Source organism: Alexandromys fortis, unplaced genomic scaffold (assembly GCF_014885135.2).
Source record: "Alexandromys fortis isolate MF-2015 unplaced genomic scaffold, M_Fortis_MF-2015_v1.1 scaffold_72, whole genome shotgun sequence".
In the NCBI taxonomy this organism is placed as follows: domain Eukaryota; kingdom Metazoa; phylum Chordata; class Mammalia; order Rodentia; family Cricetidae; genus Alexandromys; species Alexandromys fortis.
In genome coordinates, this window is record NW_026067969.1 from 3,242,413 (window position 1) to 3,259,710 (window position 17,298).

Sequence of the window (17,298 nt, forward strand, 5' to 3'; positions counted from 1 at the left end):
TAGCCATCGGTACCTTGGCTTACAGTCTGGGCCTTAGTTGTCTGGTTCCTAAGTTCCTGGTGGGTCTGAAGCTGGCACTGACCAATGTGCCGGGCTCTGTTTTCCCATTCTCCAGCAAATGTCTATTTGACAGTCTCCGTGGGTCAGGCTTGGTGACCTGAGCAGAGCAGTGGGAGAGCTGGCTGACCATTGCTGCTCTAGCAAATGCTTTTCAGGGGCCGGGTAAGGGGTTCCTGCAGGGGGCGCTGTGTTGCTATGTAGGAGTCACCCAGGGCCAGTTTCAGGCCCAAGGAACAGCATTTTCAAAGCTAGAGTAGGACTCCAGAGACACTAGAGTAACTGGGCTGAGGAGGTGGCAGGGATGGGGGAGTGTTTGATGATTGATTGTGTGTGTGTGTGTGTGTGTGTGTGTGTGTGTGTGTGTGTGTGTGTCAGGGGTGGAACTGTCCTGTATGGTGGCCATTGTTGACTGGCCCCTGGGGAAATGGGCTCCAGACCCTCAGTGGGAGACCATGAGCCTTGGAGAGGTTGCTAAGTGCTGAGCCTGTACCCTTTCTTGGAATTTGGTCTCACACCCCCAAGGAGGACTAGAAAGGCTGGCTCCAGGCAGATCTTGGCTCAGAGGACAACTTGTTCATCCCAGGGTCATCTCAGTGATGGGCCCAGCTTAGAGTTAGGACTGAACGAGACTGGAGGCAGATGGTGGCTGGGATTCCCAGGATGGGTCCTGGGGGTGGGACACCAGCCCAGGTCTGTGGGGCCATCAAGCTTCAGAGTGGTTACGGGCAGCCAGGGTCCCTGCGGTATAAGGGTATGCGTCAGATGTCTGTGTTCAATAGAATCAAACAAGTTCCAGCCACCCCAAGACTGTCATCCAAGCCAGAGAGAAAGCAGACCCTCCATCTCCCCTATTTCCCCTGGGCAGAGCTGCTTGGTGCCTTTGGCTCTGCCTGTGGACAATGACTTGCCTGTTTGTCCAGGGTGAGAGCACTAAAAGAACTCAGTGTGGTGTCTAGCAGCGCTGGAAGCTTCAGTGGGAGGCAGCCCCCCACACCAGTGTTGGGAGCAGTATAAGAGGGGTCCCAGGCCCCAGATGGATGCCTTCTGATTTGGGGGCAGGGTATATACCTGCATAGCTTTCCACCCAGTGACCCTGCTTTGTGTGGGCTTCTAGAAGCCCTGGATCCCTAGGAGGCCAATGTGTAATGTATCTTCTTGTCCCTCTGGGAGCAGGGCCTGCCCATGCTCCTGCCTTAGCTCTACTGTGTCTCTTCTGAACAGAGATGGCCACCCTTCCTCTCCATGGTCCTCTTCCACAGCTGCCTGACCATCGGTTTGTCCCTCTCCCACTTCCCCAACAGAACCGCTCCCTTTTCCTGTGTCCCTCCTGCCCCAATCCTCCTATAGTTCTGTCCCTGCTCCTTCCCTCCTGCCTCCCCCCTCTGACCCCCTGCTCTGTGTACTCAGGTGGTCTTGGGCTCCTGACCAGCTAGCCTCTGGCCAGCAGCATGGCCTTGGGCAGGTTGTACTTTACTTCTGAGCCTCTTTATTCTTCCTGCGAAAAGAAGGCAGACTTGCTGGAGGTGTGAGAGAGCTGGAGAGGTCCCAGTTGTCAGCTGCCCCACACAGAGCACATTGGATAATCAGGTTGTGTGGACAACAGCCTTTCCTGGCCGCTCCTGCAGGTAGAAAGCGGATGTTGGGCGTGCCTACCTGTGGAGGCCAGGAGTTGGGGGTCCCTCCTGGCCCCTTGGAGCTGAGTCCAGTGAGGAATCTAGGCTCTGAAAAACTAGTCTTGTGTGGCGCAGGTGAACACAGACAGGGTCTGGGCAAGGAAGCATCCAGTGAGGTGGAAGCATCTACTTCCCTGGGCAGCTGGCCAGGTGGGCAGGCCAGAAGATCTGGGCAGTGTGTCATCCAGCCTTTGTCCTGGCGCTGTGCCCTCTGTGCAGGCGTGTTCTCTGCTGCTATAACTGACTCCTACCCAGACTGGCCTCAGGACTGCCACTGGGACACAGCGACTCCAGATGGTTGCCCAACCTCTGGAGGCTCAGGTGTTGAGACCTGGGGGTGGGGGTGGGGAGGACAGAGCTCCAGCTTCCCTGCCTCAGAGATAGGCAACCAGGATGAGCCTTGACTTCCCAGAGTCCTCACCCTCTGGTGACTCTGGGCAGTACTGAGGGAGGCTGTGTTGAACCGGCTAAGCTGGGTGCCTCCTGCACATCCCAGTGCACTGTCCCCCAGTTGGAGGAGGGTGATAGTCTTGTCATCCTTCCTGGTAAGGAGTAGGTGATACCAGGGCAGCATGTCTCTGGAGCATGGTTGAATTCTGCAGAGCAAGATGTGGAACCTGAGGGTGGGTCCTGGCTGGGGTTTGGGTTTTGAGAGTGTCCTGGTTGTATAGAGACAAAGCTGATTTGTGCACAGAGGAGCCACTGGGTCACCGTGAGAGGCACACATCTTTCCCACATAACTTGGTGATGTTTTCCCCAGTGAGGCTGCTAGAGGGTCCCCTAAGTCCCCCATTGGCTCCCAGCATAGCGCCTTTCCCACAATTCCATTAGAGCTCTTCCCTGCAGTATGGCTTTAGTCCTGTTGTAACCGGAAGCTGCCTCTGTTTTGTCGGATATCATTCTTGTTTTCTGTTTCTTGTGTGAATGTTCCCAGTAATTGTCCTTCCAGCTGCTGTGGGCCTTGGGCTGTCAGGACCCATGCCGTGATGCACGGGTTGCTGGAATGTGTTTGGTGCTGTATTCCCTCCTGTGTCCACCGATGAACCCTACACAGTGATTGCCACCAGTCCTAGTACTAGGACCAAGACCTCGTGCTGACAGCTGAGCACGAGACTTTTGGGACCTGTTGGATTTCAGAGGGTGAGGGAAACCCAGAAGTTCTGTCCTTGTCTGATTCTCACCTCTGCCCTCTGTGTTGTCACTGTTAGACCGACCTGTCCTGCCCTCCCAGACGGAGCAAGGCGGAGGCTGTCAGGGTGGTGCACAAACGTGCCTCACTTTGACAGATTCTCCAGCTGAGAGCCTTCCTGTGCCAGGTTGATTTGAGCTAGAGGTGGCACTGACCACCCAGCTAGGCTGAAGCCCTGGTGTGCAGCTTGGCATTGGTACAAGCTAGGCGTCTGCAGGCTGCTGTCCTCCTGAGGGGTGGCTGCACGGGCCAGGGCGGGGCTGAGGGCGGTAAGTAGGCTTTCAGTGACATTGATGGGATTAGAAGCAAGCCCAGCAGGAAGCTGACAACCTGGTTCAGGGCCAGGCCAGGGAGGGGAGCTTGGGAGGCCCGGAGCTCCTGGAGTGTCTGACCATCTCAGGGAGCACTGGGGACTTGTTTGGGGATGAGTGCTGTCGCCTCAGGGAGAGTGACACATCTTGTTCCGCGAGCCCAGTATCTGAAAGCCCAGACAACTGTGGTGTTGTGGTGTGCTATGTGTAGGGCTCTGCTCCAGGACCCTCCACCCACACTTCCTGTGCTCAGAAGTGGAGCAGGGAGAAGTGGCCTGGCCCTGTGGCTCCATGGCTTTTAGGGTACATGAATGCTTGCTAGCTTCTTAAGAGCTAAACTCCAATGTCCCGAAGAGCATGGACCTTGGCCCCCATATCCAAGAAGCGGGGCTCTGTCCTTGTGGAACAGTCTTGGAACAAGAGCCAAGTGAGCAGCCCTTAGCGTTCTAGTTTGTCTTCAGATGGTAGGCCACTAGGTCCAGGAGATGGCTGGGGTGGAGAGCAGGTGTTGACTCCATGTAGCATTTGAGAAGTAGGCTTCCACAAGCCACAGGCTCCATGCTGCCTTTTTACACCTCGTTAGCCTGGCTGTGATTTTGTTTGGGTTCCTCAAGTCATCTGTCCATGCCCTGCCCAGAGAGAGGCCCTGCTTTGTCTTTAGGTGAGGACAGAGTCCCTCGTCTGTCTTTTCTGCATCTGTCCCTGCTTAGCAGATATAACTCAACCAGGTCACCTGCCTCTGGCTTAGTTCTGTGGCTCACATCCAGATTCCTCAGCCCACCCTGGCCACACCTCTGCACAGCAGGACCCATGCCATGTTGTCCCGTTAGGCCTTCTTGGTCTTTGCCTGGCTGTGTCCCTTTTGACTTCTCTTGGATGAGAGTAGCTCTCACATGTCAGGAGTCGGTTCCCTGTTCTGGGGACTCCCAGAGAGCAGGGGCCTGAACCTACCCCCTTAACTGTACGTGAGCATGGCTCCGGACTAAAGTACAGTTGCCTTAAGCCTGGTGTTGGAGGATAAAATGTGGCTGTGAGGAATGGCGGAGGTGAGGGGAAGCAGTCAAGCCAGGGCTGAGGTGCTCTTGGGGTACTGTGCGAGGGCCTGTTTCACTCTGCTGTCCATGGGGGTTCTGTGTTTGGGACCTGGGCTGGGAGCAGCCCCCACTGGACATTGAGCTGGTCTGAGCCAGTGTCTGGGTTACAGATGGTATTTCCACAGCTTCTGGCAGCTCCGGGGCCTTGCCGTATGCTCTTAGCCTCCCGCATTCCTGGAATATGTACAGGACACTCTGATTTCTCAATGAAAAGACACCAGGTCCTGTCTCGTCAGAAGTGGAACTCTGACTGGGCGCTCCCTGCCTGCAGGCCAGCCTTGCTCTAAGGTGGCAATCAATATGAGCTTCCCCAGGCTCAAAACTTGCAGGACTCTTACTGGGGGAGGGCCAGAATCCCCCTTGATCTAATGTCGGAGGTTTCCCTGGGCCCACAGGCCTGCAGAGTAGCCTCCATCTGACTCTAGGGCTGTTATCTCTTGGGGACAAGAAGGCTTGGTTCTCTCATGGACTGTTCAGCTTCAGGATGAGGACTACAGTTCTGTTGGTGTGTGTGTGTGTGTGTGTGTGTGTGTGTGTGTGTGTGTGTGTGTGTGTGTTGTCTGTGTCTCCTCCTTCTCCCCTCACCTGATCATGACCTTCAGGAACCCTTTCCTGAAGACCTTTCTTGACTGTGTGACTGGCTGGCCTGGTGGAGTTCAGGATACCCTGGTTCCCATGGCCTATCTTGCCTCCCAGTGGATCAAACTTGACTTTGGCACTGCTGTTGCCTGCCGGCAGCAAGCCTGGGCAGGTGAGTGTTCATGGATGCCTGCGGTGTGGGCCGGAGGTGGCAGCGTGCTGGCCCTGTGAGTCATTTAGATCCTGGGGAGTGGGGGTGGCAGGGCTGGCTGCAGCTGAGAGGCTGAGGCTGACAGGCTAAGGCTTGTTTATAGTTACCTGATGGAGCCTGGAGGGGACCTGCCTGGGACTAGGTCAGGGCTAGAGTGGTCCTAGGAAGTAAGGAGCCTCCTTTGGGACACTGTCTACAAGGCCAGACCCTCACTGATGACTGGGCCCAGATTGCCAAATGGCCTTCAGTCTAGAGACCAGCTGGATCTTCCAAGAGGAGCAAGGAGGGCTTCGTAGAAGAGGTACCCTTGGTGGGAAGACTCAGAGAGAATGACCAGGCAGAGCCAGAATGGGGCCTGATTGCTGATGGTCATGGGACCCTCTGTATGTGGGGCTCACGGAGACATTGAATCTACCCCTCCCTTAGTCATGGGACTTTCTGTATGTGGGGCCCTCGGGGACATTGAATCTGCCCCCTTCCTTAGGTAGGCACTACTCAGGTAGAAGTGACTCTTTCCAGGGAGCCAGGAAATTGTCAGATGTCAGATTTGGTATTTAACGGGTGCCTCCAAGGGGGTCGTCTTTCTGCCCTGAGACCCAGGCTAGCTAGCTAGCTAGGCCTTTTTTTTTTTTTTTTATTAAAGATTTCTGTCTCTTCCCCACCGCCGCCTCCCCTTTCCCTCCCCCTCCCCCAATCAAGTCCCCCTCCCTCGTCAGCCCAAAGAGCAATCAGGGTTCACTGCCCTGTGGGAAGTCCAAGGACCACCCACCTCCATCCAGGTCTAATAAGGTGAGCATCCAAACTGCCTAGGCTCCCACAAAGCCAATATGTGCAGTAGGATCAAAAACCCATTGCCATTGTTCTTGAGGTCTCAGTAGTCCTCATTGTCTGCTATGTTCAGTGAGACCGGTTCTAGCTAGGCCTTTTGATAGCCTTTGGTGTCTGTGCTCAGGAGCCTGTCAGTGTGTCAGGTGGAGGAAGAGGGACACAGTCTTAGTGACCACACCACCAGGGTTAAATTTAGCCTACAGGAGCTAGGTCTGTCTTCTGCCCTCCTACCACTCTGTCCGCTTGTGCTCAGTCTGGCTGCCTTTGGAAGGAAGGAAGCTGAGGTCTGTGTGGGGTTGTTCATTCTGACGGGCACAGAGGCTCCTGCCTGGGCCCAGGCTCTGGCTGCCTGTGCCCAGGCTCTGGCTGCCTGTGTCCAGACTAAGAGAGGTGAAGCCGGGGTGGGGGCAGTGGGGCTTCTTACAAGGCCTCCCTGGGGCTACGAGCTGGGTACGGGAAGGTCCAACACCCAGGGGTGAGCCTCAGTGTCATCTTGGATTATTGGGCTGAAAGGAAGATGGGAGGCAGGAGTGAGATCAAGTGGACCCCCATGCTTCACTGGGTCTGTCTGAGGGATGGGAGGTAGCCCCTTTTGATCACGTGTCCACCCCAGTGACGGCTATGTTGCTCTAGTCAGTGTATAGCAGCCTACTTGGGTGGTGATGGGTGCTGATCTCGGCTTTTTCTAGTTCTCTTGGTGTGAACACCACCATGGCCGACCCCAAGCCACCTAGGTGATGTTGATGTCATTGTGTTAGGAAGAAGTGACCACGGAAGAACTGGTCTTGCTATTCTGCTTGCTCACAGTGGCAAGTTTAGTGCTCACAAATCTGCTGCAGTGTTAAACTGCCAGTGTCAGAGGACCTATGACCTGGCCTAGGCAGCACCTGACAAATAAGACCCCAGCTGAGAGGCGTGGTAGGGCTGGGCTGCTGTGGGCCATGTGCCCCCTGGCTGTGCCATGGGTGTAGGTACTGGTTAGATCTCAGGCCATGTATGATCTACACAGACATGCTGTGTGCATCATGGAGGTGAGAATATAACTTAGTAACTATTCCTGTTAGAGACTTCTCCAGCAGTTGACACATTCAGGTGGGCCATAGAAAGGCCTGTGCCTCACGTAAGGACCCTCAGTGAGTGAACAGGGTCTGTGACTAGTCATCTCCCTTGCTCTGCATTGTATTGTCAACGGGCTCCGGCAGTGCAGAAGACAATGAGGTTGTTGTGTGGAGTGTGGATGGGAGCTTAGCATGGAGCTATACTGAAGCTGGAGGCAAGGCTGTTAGCTTTGAGAGGTGCCCTGCAGTCTTAGGCCCCACCTGCTCTGGGGCCTAGGTTGAGCCTTGGGGGACAGGTAGAAAGAATGACATTGAGCATTGCCATTCTTGGTTGCTAAGATGGCAAGAGACAGTTTTCTCACAGATGGCCAGGATGATTCTATAAAGGGCCTCCCCATCTCATCCCTACTCTGTCTTGGGGAGATAGACCTTATTTACCTGCCAGACCCAAGGCAGAAGGATCAAGGATTTCATAAATGTCCACCAGGCACAGCCAAGATGGCATGGCTCCCCTCTTGGTCAGAGTAGGAGAAGGGTCGGGCAGGCTGGCTATGGTAGTCTCTCCAGACAGGACAACTTGGTCTGTTGACTGTAGCTGATCTAGATGAAGCCTGTCTTGAACCAAATTATCAGGGGTCTCGCTAGTAGCTTAGGTCTGTCTGTCGGGGGTGTTGTGTCATTATGAGCCCAAAACCCAAGCCAAAGGAAAGCACAAAAAAATAGGCCGTGTTTTCTCTGACTTAGATCCAAGATCCTAGGAACCCTCTATTGCAAAGTGCAACCCCTGGGCTCCTGATCTAGGTAGCTGGGTCTGGGAACAGAGGTAGGCTACCTGTGATAGGAGTTACTTGCAGTGTAGGACGGAGCGGGGAAGTCGTGCAGACAGTCCAGCACATTCCAGAGTGTGGACCTTTATGTGGTGGGGTGGGTAAGCTGCTGTAACCCTGCAGTAGGTGCGGTTCCCAGATAGTATTAGCTTAGTCCAGTTGGGAGTAGTGAGTGATGAGGGAGGGTAGGACTGCCTCTGGCTATCAAACCAAGAAGAAGGGAACCCTCTTGCACCTGGGTATCCCAGGAGGTTGTGGTCAGTGGGGTTTGCACATGCTCAGCCAAGCCAGTTCTCCCCTTCTGTCCCTACCAGCCCCTCCTCCAACCCCAAACCCCAACAGAAGAGTTTTCAGATGGGCGTCTGCACATGGGTGCACCACGGACGACTTTCAGTGCCCCTCTGGCCTTGATGACATCTTGGTAGTCTGTTCAAGGTGCTGCTGTGGTGGACATAGTGTGTGTGCCAGCAGCCAGCAGGTTGACTCCATACTGCAGACCCCATGGCTCGAGTCGGGCAGCCCAGTATGACAAAGCCTTAGGTGATGGTGGGGTGGAAGACTGTGCTGTGTCCCCATGCCCAGCTCCCATCACTGGGCCTGAGTTTGGCCCTTGACTAGAAAGCCACAGAAGGCACCCTGTACCCTGAAGAACAAGCCCTGGTATAGGTAGGAGGCGGTTGGGAGTACAAAGTCCTCTTTACTGCCGTCTTTCTTGACGTACCGTCCTCCTCCAGCAGTAGAGGCAGCACCCTCATGGCACTTCCACAGATCTGGCTGCTCAGGCCTGGTCTCTCCAGCTTTGGCCTTACTGCATTCTTACACCAGTTCCTAGCGGACCTAGCCTTGCATCTGCTCTGTAGGACTTACCAGGACTTGAAAGCCTGACTTGGTATTGAGTGTGCTGCAGGCTGGGGAGTGGAGGGAGGCATAGTGTAATGTGAGGGTATAGGCAAAGTGCAGGCTCCCCAGGGTCCAGGCTAGGATGAGGATAGGCACGTTGTCAAACCACGGAACCCACCTGAGTGCCAGCTGGCACTGGCTTCTGTTGTCCCACCAGCATACAGATGGGGAGCAGGCCCAGCCGGGTGACCTGATCTGCTTCAAGTCAGGCAGGTGGCTGGACTAGGAGGTGGGTTTGAACTTGGGTCATTGCATCTGGGTCAGGTGGGAGTCTGTTTGCACCAAGTACTGTCTGTTTCAGATTGAGGAAATAAGGCTGCTTCCCAGTCTGCTTCCAAGAAGCCCTTGGTTTCGGCCATCAGGAGCTGCCTGTGGTCACAGGTGTCTGGCTGAGGGTGGAGGGCAGGGCGGGCCCTGGGAAAGGGGAACTGGGCTACAGGGCCAGTGCCAGCACCACTTGTTCCTGAGAGCCCAGCTGCCTCCAGAGGCTCACCCCGCTTGCTGCCTTTCCATTCCAGGCTCCTGTTCATTGACCAAGCTGCATCGCCTGAGGCTGTGGGACCCCGAGCCAGCTGGCCGGGGACTGATGGGGCCACCACCATGGTGGGACCTATCACCTGCCCTCACCATGAGGCTGCGCCTTCTTGCCTCTCTTTCAGGAGGTGGCCTGGCCTGGCAGGCAGGGGACCACAGGTGGCTGGCAGGTGAGGGTAGGGTTTGGTATGGTATAGAAGATCTTATTGCAGGGTTCAGGAGTTGTGCCAAGGGAGAAGGAGAGGGCCTGGGGACTACAGGGGAAGGGAGTCTGTCAGGGTTCAGGAGCCTGGATATGGACCTTTTTATGGTATATTCCTGGGTGATGCCTGGTTATGCCAGCCTATCATGGCTGGGCCTATCCAGGCTGCTCAACTCAGCCCATGAAGAGCAAATGAGGCTTATCCCAAGAGTGCCATGCCCCGCATATTTGGGTCTCACCTGGGTATTGGAAACAAAAGATCTCTTCCCCGGGAAGGTTTTAGGGAAAAGGCCCAGGCTTTAGACTCTCACTAAGTCCGGGGTGTTGCTTTCCTTATCTTGAGGCTATAGGTGGGACCTCCTTCTTCTGGGTCGGGAGAACAGTGGGGTTTGTCTGGCTGGAGGAATGTGGAGGGCTGGCCCTCTCTTCCTGGGCCTGGCATTGAGATACCCTTGGTGGGGTGGCAGAGCTCTGGCCTGACGCTGTGATGCACAGTTGGCCTCAACCCTAGCTAACCTGGATCTCTGTCCTGTCTGCCTGTGACTGCCACTTGAGGTGGCGGGAGTTCTGAGGGTCCATAGGACTGTCATAAGTCTCCAGAGCTGCCGTCTTGGTGGCTGGCTCACTGGCTTTGAGTCTTTCCTCTTTCCAGCAGCAATGATATCCTTTGTATGGTATGCCCAGGGCTGCATTTAATGTTCACAGGTCTTCGTAGATATCCTGGAGACATACTCTTCTGTCCACATTTGAGGGGAAACCGAGGCTCAGAGAGATGGGGTCACTTTTCCAATGCCAGTGGGAGGCTCCGATATGGGCATCAGTGTTCACTCTGGGCCGTGTTGTCTCTCTGGGTGTTTGCGGTCAGTCTCCTTTGTGTTTGTGATGTGAGGTTGGGACAGCCTAGGAGCATGGTATGGGCTCCACGCAGAGATGAACCCAGTCCCCTTGTATTCCTGTGCCAGGTGCCCTGGCCTGTTGGGATTTGCGTTTTCATCTTTGCCTCACTTCCTGCTGCCTTTCTTTTTAAAGACTTCTTTTAATTTTATGTGTATGAGTGTTTGCCTTAAAGTATGTAGTGTTCCATGTGCATGCCCAGTGCCTGCAGGGGCCAGGTGAGGCCGGATCCTCTGGAATTGGATTTGTAGATGGTTATGCCATGTGGGTGCTGGGAACCAAACCCAGGTTACCACATGCATGCAGGTGCCCACAGAGGCCAGAAGGCATGGGATCTCCTGGAGCTAAAATAACAGTTGTGAGTCACCTGCTGTGGGTGCTGGGAACCAAACACCAGCTCTGTATAGAACAGTAAGCATCTTAACTGCTGAGTTTTCTCTCTTGCTCTCTCTGGATTTCTGGCTTGTTCCTAGGCTCTTGCCGGTTGTTTGTTTCCTAGGAAGCTGACCAGTGTGGCACCTTAACATTGTGTATGAAGGGAGTCGGTAGGCTCTGAGCCGGGGTCTCTCAATTAGGCCCAGTGTGTGCGGTCTCTCCGAGTCTGGCGCTCCGGACTAATTTATGTTGTACCCCTGCATCTGGCTACCCAGGTGAAAGGCTTGGACTTGTTACCTCTGGCCTAGTGAGATTAAACCTCAGTGTCCTTTGTCACATTCACTAGGTGATGCTGAGGGCTTCCTGGGGAGGAGTGGGCTAGAAACCTTGGAAGGCAGTTTCCAGGACCCTTTCCCTTCCTGCCAGGTGCTAAAATGGTGTTCCCTCCTCTGCCCAAGCAGGGCCTGATGGTGCCTCCTGCCTGGCCTTTTGGCTCCCAGGCTGTGGCTGTGGCCTCCTTCTTTATCTCATAAAGCTGAGTTTCCCTTATCAAGCTCAGCCTTCCAGAGATACTTGGTCATCCAGGTGTCTTGGCGCCCCATCCTTGGGAGTGCTGTGCCGGTGCCCTGGTCCTATTGTGCTTGGTCCAGGCTGCTCCCCTCCCTTTCCCTCTGGGTACTCTTACCACATGGTATCCATGCTTTGTGGCAGAAATGCCATTTCTTCCGGTCCCCCTCCCCTGACACTGGCTCCAGCCTCAGTTGCCCTGAGGGCTGCTTGGGGAGCAGACTAGGAAGGGGTAGGCAGGCCCAGCAGAGAAGACGAGGCAGACTCAGGCTCCCTTTCTCAGAGGCTTTGGTATTGGGGGCTTGTGGAGCATCATGGGTTCCTCTGGTGCAGCAGAAGAGACCCCTGCCATCCTGTCTATGGAGGGGTGGCAGAGAAGGCATGCTGAGCTGGGCTTAGCCTAGCAAGGGCTGCATCTGTTGTTTGGTCAATAATGGCTCTCATCTCTACTGAAGGGATAGACAACTATCCTTGGTGCTATTTGGATGAAGGTTTTGGTTCCCAGAGGGCAGAGAGGCTGTCCTGCAGCCTGTCAATCATTCCATCCCCTGCCCCTGAGACAGAGCTGGTGGCTGACTGCACAGCCCTCTCAGGTTCTGTGTCATGGGCTACAGCACACAGTGCTGCCCATTCTTGTGCCGTTACAGCTCTGATAGGTGCAAGTTGGCAAGGTTGGGACACGAGGCTAGTGAGGGTCTCTTTTCTCAGCTTTAGGGAGTTTGTGAATGATGACTGGGTGGGAGATCCTGTCCCCACACTTGCCTGTCGTCCCCTAGACACCGGTCTCTCCCACTTGCTGGGGGCTGAGGAAGAAGTACAGACTGCCTGATCTATAGTCTGTATGCAGAGATCCACTGTGTTGATATTCTTGATAGGGTTCAGGCTTACAGACATCATAGACCCCCAGCTAAGTAAGACATGGGGATCTCAGTGGCAAGGGAAGTTTCTGGGGTTTAGCCTGGGGCCCCAGGCTGTGAGTGGCGGATCTGAGTGTTTACACACTTGGCATGGTGTCAGGCAGTAGGAAGGATGTAGAGTTGAGTCCCATGGAGACAGCCCTGTCAAACTGTGGATGGACATTGTGGAGGGTCTCTGCTGATTTCCATGAGCTGCAGTGCAGGCTCTGTCCACGTGGAGTCAGGGATGGGGAGGGTCCCCTGGCTGTGGGTGGTGATTGGGAAGTTTCTTTTTTTTTTTTTTTTGTTTTTGTTTTTGTTTTTGTTTTTCGAGACAGGGTTTTTCTGTCCTGGAACTAGCTCTGTAGACCAGGCTGGCCTCGAACTCACAGAGATCCGCCTGCCTCTGCCTCCCAAGTGCTGGGATTAAAGGCGTGCACCACCATCGCCGGCTGTGATTGGGAAGTTTCATTCCTACCCTGTCTCACAGATGAAATCCTGCCCCATTGGCAGAGGCTCCGGCAACCAGACCTCTGGGTTTGTTGGGTGCTTGCGTTGTATACTCTGGCCAGTCACGAGGGCATGGGCAAGCCCCTGCTGAGGGGAAGATAAACACGCTGTTAGGGTATGCTGAGGAGTCACGAGGGCATGGGTGAGCTGTTGAGGGGAGGGTGCGTGTGCTGGTGTGGGCTAGGGCTTCTGGAGAGGCTTTGGGGAGCTTGATTTCCGACCATGGTGCCCAGCGGAGGCTCCACCCTCCAGGCTCAGCCCTGTTTCTGTCTATCATGTGGTCCTGGACAGCCACCCACTGTACCACATCGTACTTATGTCTGGAAAATAGTGATGTTCAATGGGCGTGGGAGGATTTGGGGATGTCCCAAGAGAGCCTCTCTTTGTCTTGGAGTATCCCCTCTGTCCTGACCATTCCAGAGTCCCCAGTGTCCCTGTCCCCTAGAGCCCAATTCACTTCACGGTAGGTGGTGTGACCTGGGTGGGTATGGCCTAGGTCCCCTCTAAGTGTGGTTAAAGACTTTAATTACATTAAGGAATGTAAATGAAGATGAGACCTGTGGGGGGAGGACAGGAAGCCTAACCGGGGTTCCGTGGGTTCCACGACAGAGCTGCGGGCAGGTGGGTGATGGGACCTCTGAGCCACCAGGAGCGACGTGGCTCAAATTGAAACAATCATTTCTCTTCCTGTTAAATAGAAACTGCCTTCGAGAGTCTGCCGCCTCGGGGCCCCCTTGCCCCTGCCGCTGTGGGGCAGGTGGGGTTTTTCTTGAAGTCCCCCTCCTCCCCTCCCACCTCCCCTCCCGCCTCCCCTCCTCTGAAGTGTGGGCAGGCACCACAGAGTGTTGGAAACAGACAGACAAACAGCTCAAGGGAACAACCGGGAGGGGAGGCTTCAGTGTTCAGAAAGAAGCCCCTGCCTGGTCTTAGCGAGGTAAGCATCCTTCCAGGCTCCCAGGCTGGCATGTCACCCCTGACCCCCAGCCCAGGACATTATGATGGGTTGCCCAGGGCCAAAGCCGAGGGTAGTTTCTGTGGGGCTGAGTTGTGACAGGGACGGTTGTGAGAAAACTGAATGCAGACTGGCTGGCAGCTCCTGATCTGGGCTTGGCAAGCCCCCATCCTCCCAGAGCTGAGGCCTTGCCACAGGACAGAGCAGCAGGTCCTTCCTGGCCCGATGTTTCCACTAGCCCACATGGTACCATGCCAGCTTAGAGAGGCTACAGAGTGGGGACCCAAACTGCTTGTGACTGTCGCCAAAAGTGTCTCCATCACTCTTCAGTCTGCTTCTGAGGTGCTGACAGCTACCTGCCCTGTGTGAATGTGAAGGCACTTCTGTTATCGGTTTCTCACATGGTACAGGGTGGGGAGGGCATCACACAGCTGTCAGTCTTCGCTACCAGCTCTTCAGTTGTCCTGTCCCTCTGGTCACACTCTTCTGTGGCTTTTCTCTCATTCAAGCAGCCTAGGGACGAGTGGGTGTGACTTCCTCCCTTTGTCTAGTCCTGCCCCTGGCAGCACCTCTCAGGCTACAGGACAGGAGACTTGGCCCGGCTCTTGGGCAGCAGGCTGGGATAGTCTGCCTGCTGTGCTCAGGGATGGACTGGGCTTGTCTGGGTCCCTTGTTAGGGCTTGGAAGCCAATTCGCAGGCTTTTCTAGGGCCCTGGAGCTGAATGTTACCTGTTCCTGTGTTCTGACTTTCAGCACTGGCTGGTGCAATCAGGCCACCTGACTATTGCCCCGCAGCTGTCTCTGGGATAGAGAATTAAGGGTGCTTTTCAGTACAATTAGGTGCCTCAGAAAGGACCCAAGTTCCAGTCTGAGGTCCTGGGCCTGGCTGATAGATTCAGGACATTCTATAGGTACCCTGTGTAATAGCTATGTGACCTGCAGACTGGGGACAAGCACCTATTAAGGCTTCTTCTCTCCTGGGTTGGTGAGAGGATAATACCCAGAGCAGGAGCCTGGTGTCAGATAAAGCACCCTGGGATGGTACTCTTCACCCTGGAACAGCCCACTCCAGGCCTCTAAGGACAAGACTGCCTGAAGGCCCTCACTAGAGATCACCTCTACAGGTCCTTATTTAGCTTTTCCAAAGAAATTGCCTTGCCTTCAACTGAGACACTTTGGGCTCACAAAAGGAGGTGACAGCAAAGGAGCCAGAAATTGGGGATGTCTGTGTAGTACGCTCAGGTTGGAGCCTGGCAAAGATGTCTGCAGCTTATGAGTCTGAGGCTTGAGCAGCTTAGGAGTCTTCTCTCTGCTGCCCCCTAGTTGTACTTAGGCAAAGGGAAAGTCCCATGTAGCAGGGGCTGGAGGGGTCCAGCCGGACTCATCCAGCTGCCTGGTCAGAGTGTACCCCACACACCTCTCCACTGTCCCATGGAGGGTGGACGAGCACATCCCTGAGCCATTGGGAGTTTGGGAATGGAGACGGACCTGGCTGTTTGGGCAGGACTGCCCTGGGTGATGTGCACCTCAGCAGCTAGGCATCCCAGACAGTGACCACCACAGTTGGCCCAGAGAGCGATGATACCAACTGGCAAGAATTGAGGTGGGAAGCCTTGTGCAACAGCCCTGTGGACTGTGGGCTTCAAGAAGAGTTGGCATGGAGGATAAACTCTTGTCAGCACCTTGGCTCTCATGCCTGAGTGTACTGGCATCTTCACTTCTCAACTCCTAATTGAATGCTGCCTGGCACAGTCATAGGCTGGGCGTCAAGGTGGGGGCTCTTCCTTACATCCTTTGTCCTCCTGGCTATGCTTCCCATTTCCTTTACTGTCGTTGGCTCTAGCCACACCTGTCGCCATCGGGTCCAATCATAGTACCACCCAGGACTGTACGGGAGGTAGCTACTAGCCTAGGCACTATTTTCTGTTCCTCCTGTGCCCCTCCCTAGCCAGCCCCAAGCTGGCTGAGTATGGTCAAGAGAACCCAAAGTACTCTATCTTTGCCACTTGCCGAATTTGTCAGCCCCTTTGGGCTCTAGCCTCCATCAGTAGAATAGAGCAAGGTGTGAATTAAGGTGTCTGTTTCCATCAGGTGATAGATGCTGATGGTGATGGTGTAGTGATGATATTGATGGTGGTAATGGTAATGGTGAATTGATGCTGATAGTGATGACGATGGAAGTGTTGGTAGTAATAGTGATGATTATGATGACAGTATTGATGATAATTGATGATATTCATGGCAGTGTTGGTAGTGATGATGGTGATGGTATTGTTGATCATAGTAATGGTGGTGGTGATGTAGTGATGCTGTTAATGTTGATGGTGATATTGATGGTGATGATACTGTTGGCAGTGATGATGCTGATTGTGATGGTGGTGGTGGTGATGATGTTTGACTATATTAATGGTGATGAACTAATAGTGATGATGGTGGTGATGGTAATTTTGATGATGGTGATGATACTAAGGTGGCAACCATTGGTGCTTCTTGAGGCCCTCACAGTGGATATTGCTTCCCATGCTTACACCCTTTAGACTTTGGTGATCCCATCTCTGTGAAGACCATTGCAGTGGTACATTGTACACTAAGAGCTGAGAGTTTGGTCAGGATAGTAGGGCCTTGGGCTGACAGACTTTCTGGGTCTGGATCTATGAGACTATTGGGTTGCTCCTGACAATTGAGTTCTCTACTTGAGAGGCCCCTGCAGTGGCCTGCCTGTACTTGGGCCCTCTGGGATCTCGGAGCTGGGTTGGAGTCAGTCTTGCTTTTTCTGACCACATAGGAGGAGGCTGAGTTAATGACTGGGGCTTTAGAGGGAAGGGCAGGGTGACCCCAGAACAGGCCTCTAGAGCAGTAAGCTGATGCTCCTAGAGGAGACAGTGAATGAGCCAAACCCACAGCTGGAGGGGACCCCCGAGGAGTCTCTCCTCAGGGAGTAGGAGTCAGACTTGTCGTAGAGCTGGGCAAACAGGCCTGCTGGGGGCTGTTCTTTGTGCAGACACAGAGCCTCAGCCCATTTTACAGAGAAGGGAACTGAGACTCAATATTGAGGGGTCCCTTTGGCCTCAAGTGTGGGCAGCAGTCCTTTCTCACCATGGTTAGCATTGGCCAGTGGGTCGTTTATCTTCCTGTCCTCCCAGTGCCTGAATCCGCCCCCTCCCACCCCTCCCACCTGTGGCCTGTGGCCTGTCTTCTTCCTCTCTCCTCCTCTGACCACCTTTGGCCTCCCTCAAACCCTGGTGCCATGGTCCCTGCCACATTCCCATTGCTCCTCCAGGGCCACCACTTCTCCCTCCCAGGTCTTCAGGGGAAGTGGTACTTCCAGAAGGTGGAGCTGGAGGTGGGCAGCCCAGGAAACTCTGAGGACCCATGAGCTACCTACTGCAAAGTTTCAGTTCCTGAGCTGGCGGGGGTGTCCCCAGGCAGGGATAAGGGCTTAGAACGTGACACCCATCCTGGTACTAGTTCACTGTGTGGCTGCATGTTGCCTGCATGCTGACTGCCCCCCCTCGGGTCCTGCCTTGGTAGCCCTAGAGTATCAACTTCCCATGTGCTGTCCTCTGGAACCATCTGTCCTCCCTCCCTGGCTCTAGATGGAGCAGCTGTACGGTCCACTTCTGTTTACCCAGACACAT

At 54.6% G+C, this 17,298-nt stretch overlaps 1 protein-coding gene across 1 annotated transcript in view; it reads left to right on the top strand.

Annotated features, from left to right (window-relative positions):
- The window catches only part of Rxra (retinoid X receptor alpha), an 87,558-nt gene that overhangs the window by 38,554 nt on the left and 31,706 nt on the right, over positions 1–17,298 (top strand). The window lies entirely within an intron of this gene.